The sequence below is a fragment of the Saimiri boliviensis genome, chromosome 2 (assembly GCF_048565385.1).
Source record: "Saimiri boliviensis isolate mSaiBol1 chromosome 2, mSaiBol1.pri, whole genome shotgun sequence".
Taxonomy (NCBI): domain Eukaryota; kingdom Metazoa; phylum Chordata; class Mammalia; order Primates; family Cebidae; genus Saimiri; species Saimiri boliviensis.
In genome coordinates, this window is record NC_133450.1 from 108,249,570 (window position 1) to 108,276,507 (window position 26,938).

At 36.8% G+C, this 26,938-nt stretch overlaps 1 protein-coding gene across 1 annotated transcript in view; it reads right to left on the minus strand.

Moving 5' to 3' along the window:
• The window catches only part of LOC101052147 (ADP-ribosylation factor-like protein 2), an 889,888-nt gene that overhangs the window by 255,466 nt on the left and 607,484 nt on the right, over positions 1-26,938 (minus strand). Inside the window, exon 1 of the transcript XR_012516387.1 lies at positions 4,684-14,053. The gene's annotated coding sequence lies outside the window, so the exon portion shown is untranslated. Of the gene's footprint in view, positions 1-4,683 lie in introns of the transcript that reaches the window.

Sequence of the window (26,938 nt, forward strand, 5' to 3'; positions counted from 1 at the left end):
TGCTTTCTTGCCCTTTCCTGCCTTACTAGATTAATACAAAGTATCACATTATATTTCCCATTACCAACACATGCATGTTCCATCAGAACTGACTTTCTGTAGTTCTCTGTTTCAGGAAGTATCAAGACTCCAGTGGAACATGCAACAGAACAAAGTATTTCTTGAGAGGGCAGAACCCAGGGCATTCAAAATTTGGCATCTTCAAAATGTCTGGACACAGACATTCTCTCCTCATTCATTAGCATTCTATCGTCATAACTACTGAATGAATAGAGTTATTTTCCAAACCTCATTTTATGAAAAAGCCAAATTTCCTCAGACATGGCAATTAAATGAGGCTACATTAGCACATAAACCTAATGTACTAACTGGCATGTTCATTTGGATCTCCAAATAGCATCTACACCTGTTTCTCAGTGTGTGAAATAATTACCTTTGCCTCCAACTCATTTTAATTTAGAAGACTCATGAAGTAATTTTTTTCTTTGAAAAGTTCTAGATTATAAAGGCACTTACTTCCATTGAATATATCAGATGTGTTCCATTTTTTAAAAAATATCTTCAATGTAATTGAAATCTTGCTGGCTTCTAGACCAGGGAGGAGGAAATGCAGAGACAGGAGTAGCAGGAAGCAGGAGATAGTATTTTAGTTCAAGAGACTTCCAAAACAATGTCAAAAAGCTTTCCAAGAAAATGGATGTTAATTTACTGCCTGAATAAGCCTGACCCCATCCATCACCTTGCAATGAACGATAGATTGTGTTTGCTTTTTCTACATTCCCATATTTGACACTTAAAGGAGACAGAGAAAACATAGAAATCCTTCAAAGACTAAACTTTCACTACAGCAATTGCTTCTGAAATATATGAGTGACAGAAAGCAAGCTTAGAAGACTACTTTCTGTGGTAAAATGTGTAGCATTTTATAAAGAAATCAGATCATGAGGTGTTCCACTTACTTCATATAAATTCTAAATCATTGGTGTCATCCATACAACACATTGAATTAAGTAACACAAATTACATCTTAAAAATATTCTATAAAAGGTATCAGTTTAAAAAAATGGCTGTAGGAAATTATTCTGTATTAGTAATATGCCCAAATAAATCCCAATGCAGTGGCAATACAAACTCTATGGAATTGGCACAAGTAATTTTTTAAGATACAATTGTGGTTTCATAAATACACACAGTACTTTTAGAATTTGACCTTTAATATTTTTAAGTCTGTAGTTTAGTTTCTATTATACATGGTTCCAACGGTGCTTTCTCAGTAGTCAAATCTCCTTCAGACTTAAAAAAAATCCATACAATTGTGAATTTTCTAATTTATTTTTACATTTTAAATAAATTATATGTATATTTGAGTTTTACATCATGATCTTACAGGATACATGCAGATAAGAATAGTTACTATAATGAAGCAGGTTAATAATATATGTACCATCTCACATAATTATTTGTGTGACAAAAGTAGCTAAAATCTACTTCTTTAACAAAAATCCTCAATACAATGCAATTTCATTACTTTAGTACTTATGCTACACGTTAGATCTCTAAACTTGTTGATTCTATATATCTACTATTTTATAACCTTTGAAATACATCTTCCCACTTCCTCTTCCTCCCAAACTCTTCCACAGTAACAACCTTTCTATTCACTATTTGACCTCTTTTTTTTTTATACCACACATACATGAGATCATGCAATACTTTTTTATCTGCATCTGGCTTATTTCATTTAGCATAATGTCCTCCAGGTCCATCCACGTTGTGGCAAATGGCATAGTCTCCTTCTCTGCTCATTGATTAGGAGTATGTTGTTTAATTTAATAAGTATATACAGTCTCCAAATTCCTTCTGTTATTAAGTTTTATTCTATTCTGGTCAGAGAAGATAGTTGATATAATTTCAATGTTTTTAATTTGCTGTTTTGGAACCTAAGTTGTATTCTATCCTGGACAACGTTCCATGTGCTGTTAAGAAAAATGTGTATTAGGCACCTGCTGAATCTTCTGTAAACGTCATTAAATCTATTTGGTGTAGAGTGTAGTTTAATGACAGTGTTTGTTGATTTTCTGCCTGGATGAAAATGATGTACTGAAATTCCTTACTTTTACTGCATGTCAGTCAATCTCTCCCTTTCGGACTATTTATATTTATTATATATAATTTATATATTTGGGTTTTCCAGTGTTGGATTCATACTATTTTATTCTCTTGCTGTTTTGATTCCTTTATCATTATGTAATGGTCTTCTTTATCTTTTCTATCATTCTTAACAATATCTATTTTTAATAAATATAACTATTACTTTTTGGTATTCTTTTTTGGTTTCCATGAGCACAGAATATCTTCTCCATGAGCACAAAATATCTTTTCAGTCTATGTGTGTCGTTATAAATGAAGTGAGTTTCTTGCACACAACATATAGTTGGGTCTAGTTTTTCATCCATCCAGCTATTTAAATTTAAGGTTATTATTGCCTATGGACTTTTTGTTACTTGTTTTCTGGTTGTTTTGTAGATGCTTCCTTTCCTTTCCTTTTTTTTCTCCCCCCTCATTTATAGGGAAATTCCTCATTTCCTCATTTATAGTCTTTGTGGTTATTTTCTGTAGGAACTTTTTTTTATTATTTCATACTATCAGGCTACTTATTTTTAGAGTATCTATTACATAGGTTTTTGCTTTGATGCTTACCAAGAAAACATTTTATAGTCACAGCAGGTTATTATTATTTTTTTGCAGCAATCAAACTTTGGTTTATTTTCACTTGTGTTCAGACTTGCTAACCTAGTCTACACATACCTATAACGTCATATGCACAAGTTGATAGAAATAATAAACACATAATCTTTTGGAAAAACATCTGTGTTCAACATTTTTTAAATTGCATTTTAGGTTTTGGGGTACATGTCAAGAACATGCAACATTGTTGCATAGGTACACACATGGCAGTGTGATTTGTACAGCAGGTTATTTTAACTGATAATCTAACTTTATTGCAAGGAAAAAAAAGGTAACAAAAAAACTCTACACTTTAACACTATCCCACCTCCAAATTTTGATGTTTTGGTGTTTCACTTTAAATTTTTTATATTGCCTATCTCTTAATGTATTATTGTAGTTATTAATGTTTTTAAAAATTTGTCTTTTAGTCTTCATTCATAAGATTCAAGTGACTTACCTACCACAATTACAGTTTTGGAGTATTTTGAAATTTTTTTCTTTTAAATATGAGTTAAGTATCTTCAGATGTTTTCTCGTTACATATTAGCATCCATTTCTTTCAGACTGAGCAACTTTCTGTAGCATTTTTTGGAAGAATGTTTGGTGTTAATGAATTCTTTCAGCTTTTGTATGTCTGGAAAGTCTTTATCTCTCCTTTGTAGTTTAAAGATAGCTTTACTGAAATAGTATTATGGGTTGGCATTTTTTTTTCCTTTAGTGCTTTGAATACAGCATACAACTCTTTCTTGGCCTGCAAGGTTTCTGTTAAGAAATCTGATAAAAGCTGTATTGAGACTCCATTGAATGTGTCATTTCTTTTATCTTGCTACTTTCTTCTCTGGCCTATATTAATTTTTGTCTAAGACAAGATGCCTTGGGGAATCTCTCTTTGGGCTGAAATTGATTCATGACCTCTCAGCTTTCTGTACCTGATGATATCCTCTTTGTCCAGATTTGTGAAATTTTCATCCATTTTCTTAAATATGCTTTCTATGCCTTCTTATCTCTTGTCTCCTAAAGGAATTACTATTATGCAAAGAAATATGGTGTCCCATAATTATCATATGCCACTTTCTTCACTCTTTTTAAATTCTTTCTTCTTTTCAGTCCTCTGATTGGGTAATTTCATGTGCTCTATCTTAAAATTCACTAATTTTTTTTCTCTGTTTGGCCAAGTTTGCTATTGAAGTTTTCCAATGTGTTTTTATTTATGCAGTTATAATATTTATTTCTAGGATTTCTATTCATTTTTTAATAATAGTTTATATTTTTAAGTCAAATTTCTCATTTTGTTTCTAGATTGTTTTTAGAATTTCAGTTAGTTTTCTATTCATATTTTCTTATGATTCCCTGAACTTATTTAGAGAAGATTATTCTGTGTTCTCTGTCCAACATTTCAAAGATCTTTAATTCTTCTGGGTTCACTGCTGGAGCTTTGTTGGTTTCTTTTGGTGGTCTTATATTTCAGATAAATTTCACAGTTCTTAACTTATTTATGTTGATGCCTTTGCATTTCAGGAAATAGCACCTCTTATAATTTTTGCAATGCATTTCAGTGGTGCTAGAACTTTACTAATTAGTATCAGAACTTAAATTCTGGCTTGTTGTTTCTATTTATCCTGGAGAGAATTCATAGTGAGGCCCGGAACTAAAACACCACATTAAAATCAACTCATTGCCCTATCATTGTTGCCTGGCCTGCAGAAGACTTATAGTGAGCATTATGAACGTTGCCCCAGATCTATATTGTTTCCCTGGTGTTGCTTCCTAACCTGACAAAGACTTAAGCAAAACTAATTACAAATTTTTAGTTGTGTCTGGGATAGGGGAAGGCTCTTCATGAGCACCTGGGATTTCTGCAAATTCAGCCAGGAATTCACACCTTTTCATGTATTGTACTCCCAGCAGCACTACGGCAGTAGTTAGTCTAATCAGCATGGCATCTCCACTTACCATACTGCTGAGTAACCACCAAATTCTACACATCAGTTGCTTCAATCAGTGCTTTGCTCTTTATTTCCAATTTATTCCATGTAGTTCAGCCCTCTTGACACCTCCGAAGGTTCCTGTGGGATAAAACCAGAGTGGGCTTTCCCATGAAGATTCTCTAATTAGTGAAGAGATCAAATGTTCAACTTCAATTTTCTCCTATCCTCTCAGAAACCATGTGTCTAAGAAAATTCTCTGTGAGTGGTAATATGCTGGCTTGCAAAAAGGAACAGCACAGTCTGAAATCACCATTTCTTTTACCAGTCATAGCTTTTCTCAATTCTGTAGACCCAGAGGTTTTCTCTGCTTCTCCCTTGAGTTCTAGTGAAGTCAGTGTGGTACTCATGTCTTTAAATAGTTTCAAGTTTTATTTTTGTCAGAAGAGGGATGCCAGGGTATCTTCAACTCTGCCATCTTGCTGATGTCACTGTCTGTTCCTCTTTTGATTTTTTTTTTGACCCATTGGTTATTCAGAAGCATGTTGTTTAATGTCAACCTATTCATGAATTTCCAAGATATATTCTGTAACTGATTTCTAGTTTCATATTGTATGGCTGGAAATAATACTAGTTACAATTTCAAACTTGTTGACTCTATTAATACTTGTTTCATGGCCTAAGGTAAGCTCTATCCTGGTGAACAATCCATGTGTGCTGGAAAATAATGAATATTCTGCTGCTATTAATTGAAAAGTTTTATATATGTCTGTTAGGTACACTTGGTCTAAATTATATATATATATATGTCAACTATTTCCTTGTTTACTTTCTCTTGGGTTAATCTATCCATTGTTTAAAGTACGCAGAATATCTTCTTCTATCCCTTCACTTTCAGCCTATGTGTATTACTAAAGTTAAAATGGGTCTCTTATAGGCAGCTTAAAATTGGATGTCACTTTGTTTCACTCAACCACTCTATCTCTTTTGATTGAAGAGTTCAGTCCTTTACATTTAAGGTTATTATCAATAAATAATTACTTACTCCTACCATTTTGTTCCTTTTGTTTGTTTCTTTTGTAGATACTTTGTTCCATTTTTCACTCTTACTGTTTACCTTTGTAGTGTGGTTATATTCTTCAATGCTGAGCCTTGATTTCTCTCTTTCTTATTTGCTTATCTGCTGTAATTCTTTACTGTGCAGTTACCATGGAGCTTATATAAAACAATGTATAGTTATAACAGACTATCTTAAGCTGACAACAACTTAACTTTAGTCATGTATAAGTCATTCAGCCTTTTGTCCTCAATCCAACATTTCATACTTCTCTTGTCACAGTTTACACTTTTATAGTTTATTTCTTAACAACTTATTGTAGCTACAGTTATTTTGACCATTTTAACTTTTAACCTCACACTAGACATTTAAAAGATTTATACACTACTATTACAGTAATTGAATATTCTGAATTCTATAAATTTACCTTTATTAGTGAATGTTAGACTTTTATATGTTTTCATGATAGTAATTATTGGTCTTTTACTTATAGTTAAAGCACTTTCTTAAATATTTCTTATAAAGTTGATTGGTGGCGATGAATTCCCTCAGCTTTTGCTTATCTGGGAAATACTTTATTTCTCTTTCATTTCTAAATAACAGTTTTGCTGGGCATAGTACTGTATTCTTTGATGAGAGTTTTTTAAGTTTGAATATATAATCCCATTTTCTCCTGGAATGCAAGGTTCCAGCAAAAAATCTGCTGAAAGTCTAATAAAGAACTTTTTGTATATCATGCCATGCTTTTCCCTAGCTGCTTTTAAAATTGTATGTTTAACAGTTTTGTTACAACATGCCTTGAAGAGGACCTATTTGGATTAAACATGTTTGATGATCCTTGAGCTTCATAAATCTGAATGTTCATATTTGTCCCAAGACTTGAAAAATTTTCCAGAACTGTTTAATCAAGTAAGTTTGCTGTACTTTTTACCATCTCTCCTCCCTCTAGAATTCCCTTAATGAAATACTTTAATTAAGGAAAGATTTCTCTATAATTGATTTGTGATTTCATATCGTACGATCATAAACAATACTGGTTATTATTTCAATCTTGTTGAATCTACTAAGACCTGTTTCATGGCCTATCATATGCTCTATCTTGGTGAACATTCCATGTGTGCTGGAAAATAATGTATATTCTACTGCTATTGGTTAAAAGTATTTTATTAAGGGAATTCTAGAGGATGGGGAGATAGCAAGGGCTTTCTTTACTTTTCTTCTTTCATTTTTTTTCTCACTAAGTTATTTATAAAAATCAGTCTTCAAATTCAGAAACTGTCCTCTGCTTGTTTTAATCTGCTGTTGACATTCTCGACTGCATTTTTGAATTTCAAAAATTGAGTCTTCCAGTACCCAGATTTCTGTTTGGTTCTTTTTGTTACATCTATCTCTTTGTTGAATTTCTTATTTAGATAGGGGTTTGTTTTTCTAAATTCATTGGATTATGTATGCATGTTCTCTTTCATCTTGCTTGGTTTCTTTAAGATCATTATTTTGAACTCCTTTATGGGCAATTTATACATTTCCATTTCTTTGGGGCTCGGTTACTGGAGATTTATTCTGTTCCTTTGGTGGTGTCATGCTTCCTTTCTTTTTTAAGTTTTTTATGTCCCCGAGGGGAGAGGGTACTGCATAGTGGTGACTCTGGACCCTGACGTTGTTGGACACAGCAACTGTGGGACACAGCAGTGACCCAGGAGCACTGGCAGCAAGGATTTAGGAATGCTAAGGCTCAGCTGTGGCTTGGGCTCTGTGGGGGCAGGGAGCAGTGCAATGTTGGCTTCCCTCTCCAGCAAGGTGGTATGCTCAGCAGCTAAGACTCCTGGAGGCTATTCTAAATTTTGAGAGAAAGAGCGCTGAACCTGTTCTTCCCAGAGGGCAGAGTGATAAACATCAGTCAAAGGTATGTTTCTTTAGGGGTGCTGGATGCCACACAGGCTCAAGGACTGTGGCTGTGGCTGCTGCCCTAGTCAAAGCTCCATTTCCCTAGCAGTGGGGCAGTGGGTTGCTTCATGTGCTGATGAGATGTGGCTGGTTTGCTGACTCAGGCACAATTTCTCTTCTGGGCTAGACCCATTGATTCTTGGGAGACAGGGTATCATGTGGGATTGGACATCAGGGTCATGGCTGTTCTGCTGGGCCTGGGGCTTTAAGTAGCTGGGGGCTACTCAGATGGGAGAGACAGAGTGCCTCCTAGGAAGCTTGTTTCCAGTGGCTTGGAAGCTACAGCAACTCATCTAGCAAATGGTATACTACTGTGTGAGACCGGTTGAATGGTGACAGAGACTCAGATATGAACCACTGCACTGGCTACTGGTGCCACAAGTAGGATGTACTCTAGCAGTGACTCTAACTCCACAATGTCACAGTACAGTCTCATCTTGAATTACAAGGTTGTAAAACATGGTGTGGATTCATTTCCTGAAGTCATATGGCCACACAAACTCCAGAATGTTCCCTAAACTGGATCTAGGGCCTATGAGTACTGCAAGATTCTTCAGTATCAAAGACTGCAGGTGTCTTTAGCAGTAATGGGGGCTTCTGGAGGCCTCCTAGTTAACTTTTCCCAACAGGGAGAAGTCTTCCTGGTTCTGAACTTATTCTGACTGGTGAAATGGGATGGCAGAGGCAAGGTGTTCCTTTCCGTTCTCTATGTAGCCATCTGAGTTTCTATGATCCACAGAGTTTCCATCACTCCCTTGTACTCCAGTGCTTTCCTTTAGTCACACTGGTTAAAATGTAGTTGTTTATCATCTTGGTCCTTTTTTTGTGGTGGGAAATAAGTAAGTGTTAGGCATATCTAGTCAGCCATACTATTGATGCCTACTTCTTCAGATTTTGTGCTATGTTTTATGTATGTTTTGCTTTTGTTATTCCTTAAACACTGAAGCATCTGAGGACTCCCATATGGTAGTAAAATACAATTGCAATACATTATTTTTGCTGGATATCTAGTGGACTTTCAGCTGAAACACAGTATAAAATTTTTACTAAAAAGTCCATGACTCAAAGCATTGTTTTAGTTTGAACTTCCCTGATAACAAAACCTAGCACAAGGACCAGATTCAGGTGATTTACCTGGGAAGTTGCTTCAGGAAACAAAGGCAGGAAATGAAGAGAGTGAGGCAGAGAAGCAAGAAAAATGAAGCATCATACAATACTGATTATCGCTGTGGACAGCTAGGTCTCAATTCCCCAGGAACCTTCTGAATAACCATGGAGAAAGCACCTTAAAACTGGCCCTACAAAAGAGAGAAGACTCGGCTTTTACCCATTAGACTCCCTACTCCACTGTGCAAGAGTTACTTTAGAGGATAGTATAATCTCCATGAATTCAACCAGGCTGAGCAAATTCCCTTGGTTTCAGGGAAAGCCCTGAGACAGAAAACCAGGAAAATACAGTAAGGTATGATTGCCCGAAAAATACTGTTATGCCTGGTGAGGTTACTCATGCCTGTAATCCCAGCACTTTGGGAGGCCAAGGTGGGTGGATCACGAGGTCAGGAGTCCAAGACCAGCCTGGCCAACCTGGTGAAACCCCGTCTCTACTAAAAACTACGAAAATTAGTCAGGTGTGGTGGTGCATGCCTATAGCCCAGCTACTTGGGAGGTGGAGGCAGGAGAATTGCTTGAACACAGGCAGCAGAGATTGCAGTAAGCCAAGATCATGCCACTGAACTCCAGCCTGGGTGACAGAGTGAGACTCTGTTTCAGAAAAGAAAGAAAGATACTTTTAGTGTGCACTTGGCCTGGGCACCCAGCTACAGTGGAATTCAGAGGTGGCCCAGGGATGGGCTGTATGGATCAAAAGACATCTGCTACAACCATTAAACTACTCATATTAATTTATACTCGTATTTAAGGAAAAGTAAAGCACAAGTAAAGGAATTTGCAATTAAGTATTTTATAAGCTTTGAAATCAGACCTATATTTGAAAACAGTCCCAACTTCTGAGTAGATGTTCACCATTGAGAAAATCCATAAGTCTTCCTAGGGAATGACAGCATCCATCTTTTCTGGTTATCATTCTGATCAAATAGATTAAGGCATAAGGAATCTGAAACATCATAATTATCTATGAGTGATGCTATTGCTCATGCCTCATCTATCGTGATAAGATCACATTAATTTGGTATGAGTTTTTTTCATTTGGTTGTATGGGGGTGCCAGGAAATTTGATTTGCTCCTCTTGTTCATTTTATCTGTGTAGATGCAAGTTACTACTCTGCTGGAGAGAGTGCACTCCACTACAACTTGCTTCTTACCAAATCGCATCAGGCTTTATAAGTTTCATCATAAGCATTACCTACTCAAGAAAGATTTCCTTAACTCTCTAGACTATGTTAAGCACCTTGAAAGCTACTACCAAATCACTCAATAAGCCCTCTTTTGTAACACTTAAGGTACTTGTTACTAGTGTAAGCTCTATGACTGAGGAAAATGTTCATCTTGCTTTCCAGGACTTTCAATCAATATTTCTTGAATTGCATCAATATATCTTAATCATATACTAAGGGAATTCAATAAAGTTTTTGCCCTTCAGTCTTATCTGAAAGAAAAGATCATAAAAAACCTTAGCTCCTTGGAACACTTACAATAGCAGAAATGTAGGCAATACAATCTTTTAGATTTGTCACAAAAACAGATCTGCATGTAATTTTATTTTAACTCTAAAGCACACCATTGATATTAAGCCTGAGATGATCTTTATGATTCTTCCACAAGCATCCATTTACCTCACCATAGAACCACTGTCTCCCTCAACTATGACAGACAAAGCAAGAAAAGGAAAAAGTGGTCAAGAACCCAAGTGAGGACAAGTACCAGACTATTGCGGGGAAGAGGCAGGAGAGGAAGAGATGCTGAGTGGGAATTTCTGTTTTAATTTTCCTCAATACTCTTCCATACTACCAGATTGACTAGAGTAGACAGGACAAACCCCCAGATTCATGTTCTTTAAATATCCCACAAGCCGTTTCTGTTTAGATGATGAAATGGGAACAACAGAGATTCCTTTTCTCAGGGCCCATTTTCAGGGAAAAAGTCATACGGATCAGTATCGAATACTGTATGAGACTTGAAGCTTCCTGAGAATGACCTCAAACATTTATTTGCATTAATATCTAAGTGAAAACAAATAGGTAAACTTTAATGCTTTCCCTTCTCTAGAACCTCCTTCTATCATTCAAACCACCAAATTAACTTTTGCTCATATTTTTCCCTTTTCTAAATTTTTTTCTAAGTTCTGTGATTTCCAGTCCTAACTTTGGTTCATCTCTTTAGGTACTGGTTGGTATTTATTAAATGTCATGTATAGTTTGATTTAGTTTTTAGTTCTGGGTCTTTTCCTGAATTTCAACATGATACCTGACACAGTTCTAGCTCCCTCCTCATCTCCACTCATTGGAGCACACCCTCTGCTCACATTGGATTTATCTCTCTCATGGCTCTTAGAAATAACTTTGGTTTATATGAACTCTTCATTCCCAGTTTAAATGTAATCATTTAGTTTCTAATTCACTGGAAGTAAATAAATAATTGACGGAATTGTCAGATTCCTGTATCAGAATCCAATCCTGTCAAAAACATGTCTGGCTAACCTTATATAGCTTCATCAAAGAGGGAGTTGGTTTGAGTACCATCACTAATGATCCTTTTCCAATTACACACATTAAATTATCTTCACTCATTGCTCATATGACTTGAATGAGTGTTTGCTAGCCAGAATTATAATGGTATTGAAGGGAACCAACATTCTGAGTGCCTAATAATTGCTTTGCTGATAAAACTTTCAGATTATGTTCTAGGTATCAGCATGAAATCAACTATTTTGCATATAAGGGATACCCAATCAATACTTACTGAATTAAATCAAGTGTTTTCTAAATGTTTGGCTTCAGATAAGTCTAAAGTACAATACATGGTGACACATTTGGCATTTGATTTGGAGTCAGTCCTTTAACAGCCTGTAGCCTTTTAGTTAGGATATAATCACACAAAGTACTATTTTGGAACTTGGACAATCATAAGGCTGGAGAACACTTTGAAATCAAACAGCTTTTCAGACAGCTGCTGAACTGTCTTGTGAAATATTTTAGATATGGAGAATATTCAGTTGGAAAAAGCAGCCTCCATCATATGATGTGTTGAAACACATCTAGTTATCAAGCAGAGTTAGGAGAACAGTGTTTTACATTTGCAAAATATTTTGATCTAACTATGGTGCCTGAAAATATCTAAATGGTTGGCAAAATGATTAAGTAGTTTCAGATCATTAGAATCCATAGGTGGACCACTCTGGTATAAACAAAGGAACTTCTCAGACTAACGTATCTTAAGATAACACTTGAAGGTCCCATGAACCAGCTGACATATCTTCCTAAATGGAAAGAAATGTTGAATGTACAACTTAAATATATGTTGCAGTACTAGTTAAAAATGACTGGTAAGGTATTATGTGATATGAAGATGGTCCTTGCTTGTACATTAGCATAGTACTTGGCATCAACCCATGAGAAACAGTACCTACAGCCTGACATCTTGTACTCTTAAACCGTATGTCACATCCGGATTTCCTGTTTGTTGGGATGCCTCTAAAATGTGTCTCAAAGAAAAGATGTCCAAGGAAAAAAATAAAAGGGTTTGTAAACAAAAACTTTTGGAGAATGTGATTTTCTGTATCTATTCCTTGGTGAATCACAACACATATTAAAAGCTAAGAAAAATTCTATAGCAAAGAAACTATTTTAACTTTGTTTAACCTGGTATTTACTTCTTATTTTTATTTAACCTTATTAATATCCCGTGAACATAATTTTCACATTTTGTGAGATGCTGCTCTAGAATGTAATCTATAAATGATATAGTGAACAATTCAAGTTATTATCTTCTTTTCATTCAATTGAGAAATACTTAAAGACCCTTTGGGCCCAATAATGTCTTTATTACATGTTCTAGGATTCTCAAATAAATGGCTTAATCAAATAATTCATTATGGACTCTTTTGTGATTCCAACTTTTGCAACTACTAAAATGATACTTCTTTGCTAAATGCAGATCTCCAAAGATTTTCAGCCATGAAATTTCCAATTAAAAACTTTTGCTTGTCAACTCTCTTAAGTTTCTAGAAGTTCTCCATTGATGAGATAACAACTTTTACCTTGATGTTTAATAATAAAATTTATGATTGGCATTCAGTCAATATGTTTACCTAGTTTTAAGTTTATTTTAATAAACAGTATTATTAATGTCTACCGTGTTTCAGTATGCTACACAATCAGCATACAGATGATAATGGCTTGGAACCTAACCTAAGGGAACTTATAGCATAGACAGTAAAGAAGAAAGTTAAACAACTAAGCATAACACCATTTGATTTGTACTTTGTAGGTTATTGCAAAATACTATGGTAACACATTAATTACATAAATTCAATTTTGAGGGACTTGTTCGTCAATCCCAAGTTAACAAACGAAGGTCAAGAATTCATTCATTTTGAATGAATATTTATTAATAAATATTTACTGAGCACCTATTGTGCCAGGCACCTTTCTAGGCAGTAAAGGGACACAGTGAACGAAAAAGACAAACATACCTGCCTTGTGGAACTTATTTTCCAGTGGTAGAAATAGATAATAAATAACAAAATACATATATAAATAACATAAATATGTAAAGCAAATACTACATTAGAAAATAATTATAAAATAAAATTAAGCAAGAAAAAGTAATCTGAAGAATCTATGCAGCAGACAAGGGTGAAATAACAGGCAATACAGCAAGGAAAAGCCTCACTAAGGTGAGTTTACCTCAGGCAGCAGGAACTGTGAAGGCTTATAACTACTAGGTGGACACCTGCCTGACATGTGTAAGGAAGTAAAGAGGCCAGTGTGACTGCAGCAGTAAAAAAGCAAGTAAGGAAAAAGGAGGTCAAGATCTAAAGGTGCCAGATAAGGAGAGCCTTACAGGTCTTGGTAATGACTATGCTTTTATTTCAAGTAAGATGACAAGCTGTTGGAAGCTGTTGAGCAGAGAAGTGCTATGATTTACTTACAAACTCCTGAATGGGTGCTATGTTGAGAGAAGATTAAAGGAGATTAAGAGCAAAATAAGAGAGATAAACTAGGAGATTGTTAAAATAATACAAATGAGAGTTGATGGTGGCACAGGTCACAATAATAGAGAAAGATGGGAAGAAGTGTTTGAAGTATGAGTATATTTTGAAGGATTTGCTAATGGATATAGAGCCTGAATGAAAGAGGGAAGTCTAAATTACCCCAAGATTTCTGGGCTGTTAGTTGAAGAACAGAATTGCTAGAAGACTTGGCATATGATCACGTTCCTTAGGAGAGAAAATTTCTCTGGATGCTTTCAGGCCCCTTATGTGCATGGTCCCTTCCAATACCTGGAAGAGGTCCTAAGAGTATGTTTATATGTTTCTATAGTTCTATGATTTGCCAAAGTAAGATATTTTAACTAAAATTAGTTAAGATTGCTGTTTCTTTTTGCTTTGTCTCCTACTCGATCAAAATTCCCACTCCTATATGGTAGGTTTGGAATGATTCCATGTACGTTTGGGATCAACTGAAGATAATTTAAATTGAGGACATATTAGGTTGAGGTTAATGAGATATATGCCTCACTTTTATATATAGTTAAGATACTGCTAGACATCCTGGCTAGGAATGGTTTATAGAAGTTTACACTCCTACTACTCATAATTCATCTGGTATCACGACACACTGTACTAGGGGCTGCAATGTAAACATAGCCTAAGGCATTCAAGATGAAAAGTATTGGTAATAGAGGAGAAACAAAGATTGAAATATACTGAACCAGAATTTAGTCTGAGAGAAATTATTCCAGTAATACATATATAATTGTAACTAGAGGATTCCACATTTATTGACACCTAGTAAAAGGAAATTATCTTCTGTCCTGTTTATACTCAATGGTGCAGTTTATATGATTAATGATATGATTTGGCTGTGTTCCCACCAAAATCTTATCTTCAGTTATAGTTCGCATAATCCCCACATGTTATGGGAGGAACCCAGTGGGAGGTAAGTGAAACATGAGGATGGTTACTGCCATGATGCTGTTCTCATGATAGTGAGTTCTCATGAGATCTGATGGTTTTATAAGGGGCTTTTCCCCTTTTGCTCAGTACTCTCCTTCCAGGCATCATGTGAAGAAGGACATCCTTGCTTTCCCTTCCACCATGATTATAAGTTTCCTGAGACCTCTCCAGCCATGTAGAATTGTGAGTCAGTTAAACCTCTTTCCTTTATAAATTACCCAGTCTCAGGCAGTCCTTTATAGCAGCATGAGAATGGACTAATACAGTAAATTGATACTAATCGAGTGAGGCACTGTTGCAAGGATACCCAAAAATGTGGAAGTAACTTTGGAACTGGGTAACAGGTAGAGGTTTTAACAAGTAGGAGATCTCAATAGAATACAGGAAAATGTGGGAAAGTTTGAAAACTCCTAGAGACTTGAGGGGCTCAGAAGACAGGGACACATGGGAAAGTTTGGAACTTCCTAGAGACTTGTTAAATGGCTTTGACCAAAATGCTGATAGTGATATGAACAATAAAGTTCAGACAGAGACTCAGCTGGAGATGGAGAACTTGGTGGGCACTGGAGCATAGGTGACCCTTGTTATGCTTTAGCAAAGAGACTGGTGGCATTGTGGCCCTGCCCTGGAGATCTGTGGAACTTCAAACTTGAGAAAGTTGATTTAGGGTATCTGGAGGAAAAAATGTATAAATGGCAAAGCATTTTAAAAAAAGGAGAGTATAAAAAGTTTGAAAATTTTCAGACTGATGATGCAATAAAAAGAAAAACCCATTTTCTGGAAAGAAATTCAAGCCTACTGAATAAATTTGCATAAGGAATGAGGAGGTGAATGTTAACTAAGCCAATGGGGAAAATGTTTTTAGGGCATGTCAGAAATCTTCTTGGCAGCCTCTCCTATCACAGGCCCAGAGGCCTTGGAGGGAAAAATGGTTTCCTGGGCTGAGTCCAGGGCACCCTTGCTGTATGCAACCTTGGTACTTGGTCACTTACATCCAAACCACTCCAGCCATAACTAAAAGGGGCCAAGGTACAGCTCACGCCATTGCTTTAGAGGGTGAAAGACCCAAGCCTTGGCAGCTTACACATGTGTTGAGCCTGTGGGTGCACAGAGGTCAAGAATTGAGATTTGGGAATATTCACTGAGATTTCAGAGGATATATGGAAACACCTGAATGTCCAAGTAGAAGTTTGCTGCAGAGGCAGAGCCCTCATGGAGAACCTCTGCTAGAGCAGTGCAGAAGGAAAATGTGGGGTCAGAGTCCCCCACACAGAGTCCCCACTGGGCACTGCCTAGTAGAGCTGTGAGAAGAGAGGCACCATCCTCCAAACCTCAGAATGGCAGATCCACTAACAGCTTACACTGTGCACATGGAAAAGCCACAGACCATCAATACAAGCCTGTGAAAGCAGCCAAGGAAGCAGCTATACAAAGCCACAGAGGCAGAGCTGCCAAAGGCCTTGGAAACCTACCTCTTATATCACCATGCCCTGGATGTGAGACACAGAGTCAAAGGAGATCATTTTAAAACTTTAAGATTTGACTGCCTTGCTTGATTTTGGACTTGCTTGGAGCCTGCAGTCCCTTTGTTTTATCCAATTCTCCCATTTGGAACAGGTGTACCGACCCAATCCCTGTACCCCATTGTATCTAAGAAGTAACTAACTTGCTTTTGAGTTTATAGACTTACAGGAAGAAGGAACTTGTCTCGTCTCATGTGATACTTTGGACTTGGACTTTTGAGTTAATGCTGGAATGAGTTAAGACTTTGGGGGACTGCTGAGAAGGCATGATTATGTTTTGAAATGTGAGGACATGAGATATAGGAGGGACCACGGGCAGAATAATATGGTTTGGCTGCATACCCACCCAAATTTCATCTTGATTTTTAGTTTCCATAATTCCTATGTGTTGTGGGAGGCACCTGGTGGGAGGTAATTCAATCATGGGGTCAGTCACCCCCATGCTGCTCATGATACTGAATGAGTTCTTATGAGATCTGATGGTTTTATAAAGGGCATTTCTTCCTTTTGCTCAGCATTTCACTTTCCTGCCATAATGTGAAAAAGGACATCTTTGCTTCCCCTTCCACCATGACTATAAGATTCTGGAGGCTTCTCCATCCATGCAGAATGGTGAGTCAATTAAACCTCTCTTCTTTATAAATTTCCAGTCTCAGGCAGTCCTTTAAGCATCATAAGAATGGACTAAAACACTTATTGCAACAAACATTTCATGACAATCATAAAAATAAAGTTTATCAGAATTTTTATATCTGTAGAAATACTACAAAGAAGTATGTCTATGCGTGAGGTCACATAATTTTATGCATTCCAGTGCATCAGATCATATCTTAGAATATCTGTTGTTTCTTCTAATGAGTTGAGACTTTGGGGGACATTGGGATGGGTTGTATGTAAGTCTTTTGGAATCAGAGGGTGTTCTATCACAAAGAGAATAATCTTCCCTACAAGATGGTCATCCCCTAAAGCCTGGAGTATATAAATATATTACCTTTTGTTGAAAAAGAAACTTTTATTGGCATAATTAAAAATATATATCTTGACATAAGGTGATTATTATGGAATATTTATGTATATAAAATCACATGAGTCCTTAAAAGTAGGGAATCTTTCCTGGCTGAGGTTAAAGAGAGATATAATGATGAAAGAAGAATCAGAAAGATGATACATGACAAGGACTTGATTTTCCATTCCCTGCTTTGAAGATAGAGACAGGAAATCATGATCAAAGGAATTCTGTGGCCTAGAGAAGCCAGAAATGGCCCTTAGCTTAGACCCAGCAAGTAAACAACCCCAACTCCTACAACTACAAGCAACAGAATTCTCCCAACAATTTTAATAAAGAATGATATAGATCCTCCCTCAGAACCTACAGAAATGAGAACAAGCCTATTAATATTTCATTTTAGCCCAGTAATAACTGAGTCAGACTTCTGACCTACATAACTGTAATGTAACAAACTTGTGTTAGGTAAGCCACTATGTGGTAATTTGTTAAGGCAGTATGTTATTTCATTTTGCACTGGTCTTACAGAATACCCAAGGTTGGGTAACTCATAAAGAGGTTTAACTGGCTCACAATTCGGTAAACTCTACAGGAAATATGGTGCCAGCATCTTTTTGTGCTGAGGGCTTCGGGGAGCTTACAATCATGTGGAAGGCAAAGGAGCAGCAGGTGATCACATGGCAAGAGAAGGAGCAAGAAGTCAGGGGTGGTGCTACACTCTTTTAAACAAAAAGATCTCACATGAACTCAGAGTAAGAATTCACTCACCATCTTGAGGAGGGCGCCAAGCTATTCATGAGGGATCTACCCCCATGACTCAAACACCTTCCACCAAGCCCCACCACCAACACTGGGGATTACACTTCGACATGAGATTTAAAGGGGACAAATCCAAACTATATCAGATAGCAACAGAAAACTAACACAGATACTATTGCTAACTATGCATTACCATTTGTATAATAGTAAGACATTAAGTGTGGCCGTTGCATAGAGTATTTAAGCAGGCATGGTGATGAAGATGCTAAGAAGGATAAGACCAGAGTATGAGAAACTTTTCATCCAATGAGACTCTTACTTCTATTCAACAGAAAGTAGCTGTGGCTACATAAAGTAAACAAAGATACTTTGAAAATTTTACAGAAACTAAGATAGTTATGGAAGGCCAAAAGCAATAATTACGTATCCAGAATAATGCTTCCATCATCACTACCACTGATTCCACTGATTTTGACCATCACTTTGATTTTTCATCAGTTGCTGAAAATTCAGTCCCAGAGAGAAATGTCCTGAAAATCAAGCCCATATCAAATGTCTACAAACTTTATAAAAGTTTATAGAGAAAGGATCAGTCTTTTTGACTTCTAAATTAAAAAACGAGGAAATCCCAGTGGCCAACATAGCACTTAGAGGATAATTTTTTCAAAATAGGAAAGAGAAATTGTCATCAAAAATGACAAATGTATGTATCAAGTTTTATATATGTAATATGATTATATGATTTGAGTCTGTGTCTCTGCTCAAATAACATGTCAGATTGTGACCCTAAGTGTGGGAGGTGGGGACTGGTGGGAGGTGATTAGATCACAGGGGCAGATTTCTCCTTCGGAGGTGTTCTCGTGATAGTGAGTTATCACAAGATTTGTTTGTTTAAAAGAGTGTAGCACCTCCCCACCTCTCTCTTCCTCCTACTCCAGCCTCGTAATACATTCCTATTTCGCCTCATCTTCCGCCATGATTGTAAGCTGACTGAGGCCTCCCCAGCCATGCTTTCTGTACAGCCTGCAGAACCATGATCCAATTAAAACCTGTTTTCTTCATAAATTATCCAGTCTCAGTCATTTCTTTATAGCAATGTAAGGATGGACTTATACATGTGACTATCAGACATAAGAAAAAAATACAAAGAAAAATCTACCAGAAATATAAAGTAGTTTAGGAATGTATAACAGCAATGGATCATATACAACTGCCAATAGGTTCTGATGAATGAAAAAAACCATAGAGAAAAGAGAAGCTTATAAAGAAAAAAAAAGCCAATCCTGAACAAAGTCAATAAATTAGTTTCTGCCTTATGAAACCTTTAAATTCTTAAGACCAAGTGATCTACAAGCCTTCAGAGTGAATGAGGCAAGTAAGTATCCACCTGAGTATGGCCAGTAAGCAAAAGAAACATAATAAAAGGAACAGACTGCTCATCCTCTCAATGGATGCTAATATCAGCATCACCAACTGGGTTCAATATTCTGGAAAGCCAGACACAACGAACCTTCTGTAGCATACTTTTTGTGACACAGAGGGGTTTCCTAAGCTAGTAACACCTCAAAGCTATTATTTACAGGTACACTTTGCTAATTGCTTGACATAATATCCTCACAAGCACTCTATGAAGTCAGTATGGTAGTGCCCTTCTACAAACAGAGATTGCAATGTTCAGAATTTTGTGAAATCATGATGACAGTAAGGAACACAATAAGACTTGAACTTGGTCTAATTTAAGTCCAAATTCTATTTGTTTTTGCATTTCAATGCCAAAAAAGTAATCATATTTTTATCAGTGTAATCATGTGACAAGATGTATGCCTATCTTCATTTTATTTCAAATATTATTTACAGTGTTGCTTGTAAAAAGAGTATATATAAATAAACAGGATATAACCAAAAGAAATTGTGTTTGAGTTATGAGACCAATATCATTGTGATACCAAAACCTGGCAGAGATGCAACTAAAAAAGAAAATTTCAGGCCAATATCCATGATGAACATTGATGCAAAAATCTTCAATAAAATACTGGCAAACAGAATCCAACAGTACATCAAAAAGCTTATCCATCACAATCAAGTCAGCTTCATCCCAGGGATAAAATGCTGGTTCAACATCCGCAAATCTATAAATGTACATAAACAAAACCAAAGACAAAAATGACATGATTATCTCAATAGATGCAGAGAAGGCCTTTGACACAATTTAACAGCCTTTTATGCTAAAAACTCTCAATAAACTAAGTATTGATGAGTCATATATCAAAATAATAAGAGCTACTTATGACAAACCCACAGCCAATAACATACTCAATGGGCAAAAGCTGGAAGCATTCCCTTTGAAAACTGGCAGAAGACAAGGAAGCCCCCTCTTACCACTCCTATTTAACATAATATCGGAATAGGAGTTACGAGAGTATTGGCTAGGGCAATCAGGAAAGAAAAAGAAATAAAGGGTATTTGAATAGGAAGAGAGGATGTTAAATTGTCCCTGTTTGCAGATGACATGATTGTATATTTAGAAAACACTATCATCTCAGCCTAAAATCGCCTTAAGCTGATAAGCAACTTCAGCAAAGTCTCAGCACACCAAATCAATGTGCAAAAATCACAAACACTCCTATACACCAATAATAGGCAAACAGTCAAATCATAAGTGAATCCCCATTCCTAATTAATATTAACAGAAAAAAAATACCTAAGTATACAACTAACAAGGGATGTGAAAGAACTCTCCAATGAGAACTACAAACCACTGCTCAAGGAAATAAGAGAGGACACAAACAGATGGAAAAACATTTCATGCTCATGGTTAGAAAGAATCAGTGTCCTGAAAGTGGCCATACTGCCCAAAGTAATTTACAGATTCAATGCTATCCCCATTAAACCACCAATGACCTTCTTCACAGAACTGGAAAAAATCACCTTAAACTTCATATGGAACCAAAAAAGAGCGCACATAGCCAAGACAAGAAAAAAAAAAAATAAAAAAGCTGGAAGCATCATGCTACCTGACTTCAAACTGTATCACGAGGCTACTGTAATCAAAACAGTGTGGTACTGGTACCAAAACAGAGATACAGATCAATGGAACAAAATGGAGGCCTCGGAAAGAACACAACACATCTACAACCATCTGACCTTTGACACACCTGACAAAAACAAACAAGCAATGGAGAAAGGATTCCCTATTAAATAAACGGTATTGGGAAAACTGGCCAGCCATATGCAGAAAGCTGAAACTAAATCCCCTCCTTACACCCTATACAAAAATTAACTCTAGATGGATTAAAGATTTAAACATAATAACTAATACCAGAAAAACACTAGAAGAAAATTTAAGCAACACCATTCAGGACATAGACATGGGCAAGAACTTCATGACTAAAACACCAAAAGCAATGGCAGCAAAAGCCAACCTTGACAAATGGGAGCTAATTAAACTTAAAAGCTTCTGCGCAGCAAAAGAAACTACCAAGAGTGAACCAGCAACCAAAAGAATGGGAAAAAAATTGGCAAGCTACCCATTTGACAAAGGGCTAATATCCAGACTCTACAAAGAACTTAAACAAATTTACAAGAAAAAAACAAAAAAAAATCAAAAAGTGGGCAAAGAATATGAACAGACATTTTTGAAAAGAAGACATTTACGCAGCCAACAAACATGAAAAAAAGCTCATCAACACTGGTCATTATAGAAATCCAAATCAAAACCACATTGAGATACCACCTCAATGCCAGTTAGAATCGCAATCATTAAAATTCAGGAGACAGCAGATGCTGGAGAGGAAGTGGAGAGAAAGGAACACTTTCACACTGTTGTTGGGAGTGTAAATTAATTCAACCATCTTCTGAATGACCCAGCAATCCCATTAGCGGGTATATACCCAAAGTATTATAAATCATTCTATTATAAAAATACATGCACATGTATGTTTATTGCAGCAATGTTCACAATAACAAAGATTTGGAACCAACCCAAATGTTCATCAATGATAGAATGGATAAAGAAAATGTGGCACATATACACCATGGAATACTATGCAGCCATAAAAAAAGATAAGCTCATGTCCTTTGCAGGGACATGGGTGACACTGGAAACCATCATTCCCAGCAAACTGACACAAGAACAGAAAACTAAATATTGCATGTTCTCACTCATAAGTGGGTATTGAACAATGAGAACACACAGACAATGGAGGGGAACATCAAACAGGGTCCTGAGGGGTGGAGGACTAAAGGAAAAGTAGCAGGAAGTGGAAGGATTAGGGAGGGAGAGCATTAGGATAAATACCTAATGTAGATGATGGGGCCATGGACACAGTAAACCACCATCACAGCACGTGTATATCTAAGTAACAAACCTGCACAATCTGCACATGTACCCCAGGACTTAAAGTATAATAAACAAAAAAGAAAGTGTTAGATTTGATATCTAGACTAACTTAATATCTAGATACAGGTGTTATATGTGCTATTTTAAATAGCTTGTTCACTGAAAAAATATACATCCTGATCATCCTGGAAAGATTAAAGTAGTGATTCATGGACTAGTAATGTACAAGTCACCAGGTGTCTTCAGAAAATTAAAATTATCTGTGCTTGTATCCCCAGAAATTCTTTCTCAGGAAAAATAATTTTAATAAGTAGTCCTAGATAATTCCAACATACAATGATAAAAACTTAAAAAGAATGAAGAGTACATGAAAAGTGTACTTACTGATTACATAATTAAGATTAGTTGGAATTAAAAGGATTTTACTAAAAATTATGTGTGGAATAAAGAAATCAAAATTTTCTAGCAATTTCAGGATTGAATATATTGGAAAGTAGACAGATAGTATTCTAGAAGCATTTATACAATGGCCAAAAGGATCTCCAAAAATATACAGTTAGGACACTTGAAAAATTAGGAAAAGCCACACTTTCAGAACTCCAGATATTAAACGAAGGACTGTAAAAATTCAAGGACTACTCATTCCACAAACAAACAAAAAGGCTGAATAACAGGAAAAACACTGAGAGTGAGCTTTGTGGCATTCTGCTTTTTTTCCTTAACATTTATTTTAGAATCAGCAGGTACTTGTGCAGATTTGTTACAAAGATATATTGCATGATGTTGAGCTTTGGTTACATAAATGAATTCCTTACAGGAATGAAACAGTAAGCAACAGGTGGTTTTTCAAACTTTTCCCCCTTTTTCTCTCCTCCTTCTTATATTTCCTAGTATCTACTGCTCTGATTTTTATGACAATGTATATCCAATGTTTAACTTCCACTTACAAGTAACAACATGCAGTATTTCATATTCTGTTTCTGTATTCGTTTGCTTAAAATAATGGTTTTCCACTGCATCCATGTTGCTGTAAGGGACATGACTTCATTCCTTTTAATGGCTGCATAGTATTCCATTATGTATATTGATATGGGTTGGCTGTGTCCCCACCAAAATCTTGTCTTGAATTGTAGCTCCCATAATTTCCACATGTCATGGGAGGGACCAGATCGGAGGTAAATAAATCATGGGGGCAGGTCTTTCTGCTGCTGTTCTCATGACAGGGAGTAAGTCTTATGGGATCTGATGGTTCCTCTGCTCATGCTCTCTTGCCTTCTGCCATGATTGTGAGGCCTCCCCAGTCAGGTGGAACTGTGAGTAAGTTAAACGTCTTTCCTTTATAAATAACCCATTCTGAGGTATGTCTTTATCAGCAGCATGAGAACAGACTAATACACAGATGAATCACATCTTCTTTACTCAGTACAACATTGAGGGGCACCAGGGTTGATTCAATGCCTTTGCTATTGTGAATAGCACTGCCATGAACATATAGACACACAGATCTTTTAGTTAGAAAGGTTAATTTTCCATTGGGTACATATCACATAGTGGGACTGCTGCCTTGAATGGTAGTTCAACTCTTTCTTCATTAAGAAATCTCCAAGATAAGATGAAGATGGCCAAATAGGAACAGCTCTGGAGTGCAGTTCCCAGTGAGAACAACTCAGAGGGTGAGTGATCACTGCCCACAGACCAGGAGATTCCCAGGCTGAAAAGTGTCACAAGTTCCCAGCATGGCTGTTTCAGCTGGTGCAGCAGGTCTCCACACAAAAACTCTCACAAAACTGGGCAGCCATTTAAACTAGTGCTTGAAACACCTGGGAGGCAGAGCTGCCCATTCAACTGAAGAAAAGGGGCTGAAACAAGGAGCCAGGTGATCTGGTTTGGCAGATCCCACCCACACAAAGAACAGAAATCTGAAACACTCTAGACTGAGTGTTTCACAGCAAGTGCAGCTTGACCCAGAACGGTCCAGCTCTGTTGGGGGAAGGGCATCCGCCATTACCGTGGCAGTCCACAACTACTGAGGCAGTCTTCCATTATCGAGGCAGTTCACCATTACTGAGGCAGTCCAAAATGACTAGGCAGTCCACCATTACAGAGTTAGTCCACCATTACTGAGGCAGACAGTCATTACTGAGGCAATTCTAACTATACATCTATAAACAAAACTGCAAGGAAGTTCACACAGCAGCTGGAAGAGCCCAAGGCAGCTCAGCAATAACTCTGCTGGCAGACTGTGACTAGGCTAACTCCTCACTGGGCAAAGCTTTCTGAAAAAAAGGCAGCAACATGACAGGAACTTATAAATAAAACCCCACCTTCCCCAGGATGGAGCACCTGGGGAAAAAAGTGGTTATGAGTTCCTCTGCAGCAGACTTAAATGCACCTGCCCAGCAGTTCTGAATGAAACAACTGGGCTCACAGCTCAGCACTTGAGTTTCTATAAGGGTCAGACTGTCTCTTCAAGCAGCTTGATGACCCCTGTACATCCAAAGAGACACCACATAAGGAGAGCTCAGGATAACATCTGGCAGGTATCCTTCAAGGACAAAGATAACAGAAGAAGAAACTGGCAGCAACCCTTACTTTTCTGCAGCCACCACAGGTCATCTCCAGGCAAGCAGGATCTGGAGTCAACTTCCAGCAGTCCTACAGCATGGGGCTCAACTGTTAAAAGAAAAACTGAAAAAGAGAAAGTAATAACTCCATCATCAACAAAAAGGATGTCCATTCAGAGATCCCATCCGAAAGTTACCAACTACAAAGACCACAGATAGATAAATTGATGATGACAGGAAGAAACCAGCACAAAAAGGATGAAAACACCCAAAACCAGAATGTCTCTCCTCCTCCAAGGGATCACAGCTCCTCACCAGCAAGGGAAAAATGCTGGATGGAAAATGAGTCTGATGAATTCACACAAACAGGCTTTAGAAGGTAGGTAATAACAAACATCTCAGAGCTAAAAAAGCATGCTCTAACCCAATGCAAAGAAACTAAGAACACTGAAAAAAGGTTTGACAAAACACTAACAAGAATAAATAGCTTAGAGAAGAATATAAACAACTTGATGGGGCTGAAAAACACATAAGAACTTGGAGAAACATACATAAGATTCAATAGTCAAATCAACCAAGCAGAAGAAAGGATATCAGAGATGGAAGATCAACTCAATGAAATAAATGAGAAGGCAAGACTACAGGAAAAAGAGTGAAAAGAAATGAACAAAGCCTTCGAGAAATATGGGTTAATGGGAAGAGACCTAATCTACATTTCATAGGTGTACCTGAATGTGACGGAGAGAATGAATTCAAGCTGGAAAACACTCTTCAGGATATTATCCAGGAGAACTTTCCCAACCTAGCAAGGCAGGCCACCATTAAAGTACAGGAAATACAGAAAACACCACAAGGATATTCCTCAAGAAGAGTAACCCCAAGGCACACAATCGTCAGATTCAACAGGATTGAAATGAAGGAAAAATGCTAAGTGAAGCCAGAGAGAAAGGTCGGGTCACCCACAAAGAGAAGCCCGTCAGACTCACAGCAGAAACCCTACAAGCCAGAAGACAGTGGGGGCCAATATTCAACACCCTTAAAGAAAAGAATTTTCTTTTTTTTTTTTTAACTCTAAGTGAAAATAGATTTAATAAGGATAGACAGTGATTCAGTGTTCCAGAGATGCCATTAAGATAACAAATAATGCATGTCTTTTTGAATAGATAAAAATGAAACTACTAAAAAATAAAAAATTTACATTAGTAAAGAAAAGAAATTTCAACCTAGAATTTCATATCCTGCCAAACGGAGCTTCATAGATGAAGGAGAAATAAAATTCTTTATGAACAAGCAATTGCTCAGAGATTTCTACACCACCAGGCCTGCCTTACAAGAGCTCCTCAAAGAAGCACTAAACACAGAAAGGAACAACCAGTACCAGCCACTCCAGAAACGTATCAAATGATTATTAACACAATGAAGAAAGTGTGTCAACTAATAGGCAAAACAACCAGCTCACATCAAAATGGCAGGATCAAATTCACATATAACAATATTAACCTTAAATGTAAATGGGGTAAATACCCCAATCAAAAGACACAGACTGGCAAGTTGGATAAGAAGTTAAAACCCATCAGTGTGCTGTATTCAGAACCCATTTCATGACCAAGGACAAAAATAGCCTCAAAATAAAGGGATATAGGAAGATTTACCAAGCAAATGAAGAGGGTGGAAAAAAAAAGCAGGAGTTACAGTCCTTGTCTCTGATAAACAGATTTTAAACCAACCAAAATCAAAAGAGACAAAGAAGGACATTACATAATGGTAAAAGGATCAATGCAACAAGAAGAGCTAACGATCCTAAATATATATGCACCCAATACAGGAGCACCCAGATACATAAAGCATGTTCTTAACAGCCTACAAAGAGACTTCAACTCCCACAAAATAGTGGTGGGAAATTTTAACACTCCACTGTCAATATTAGACAGATCAACGAGACAGAAAATTAATAAG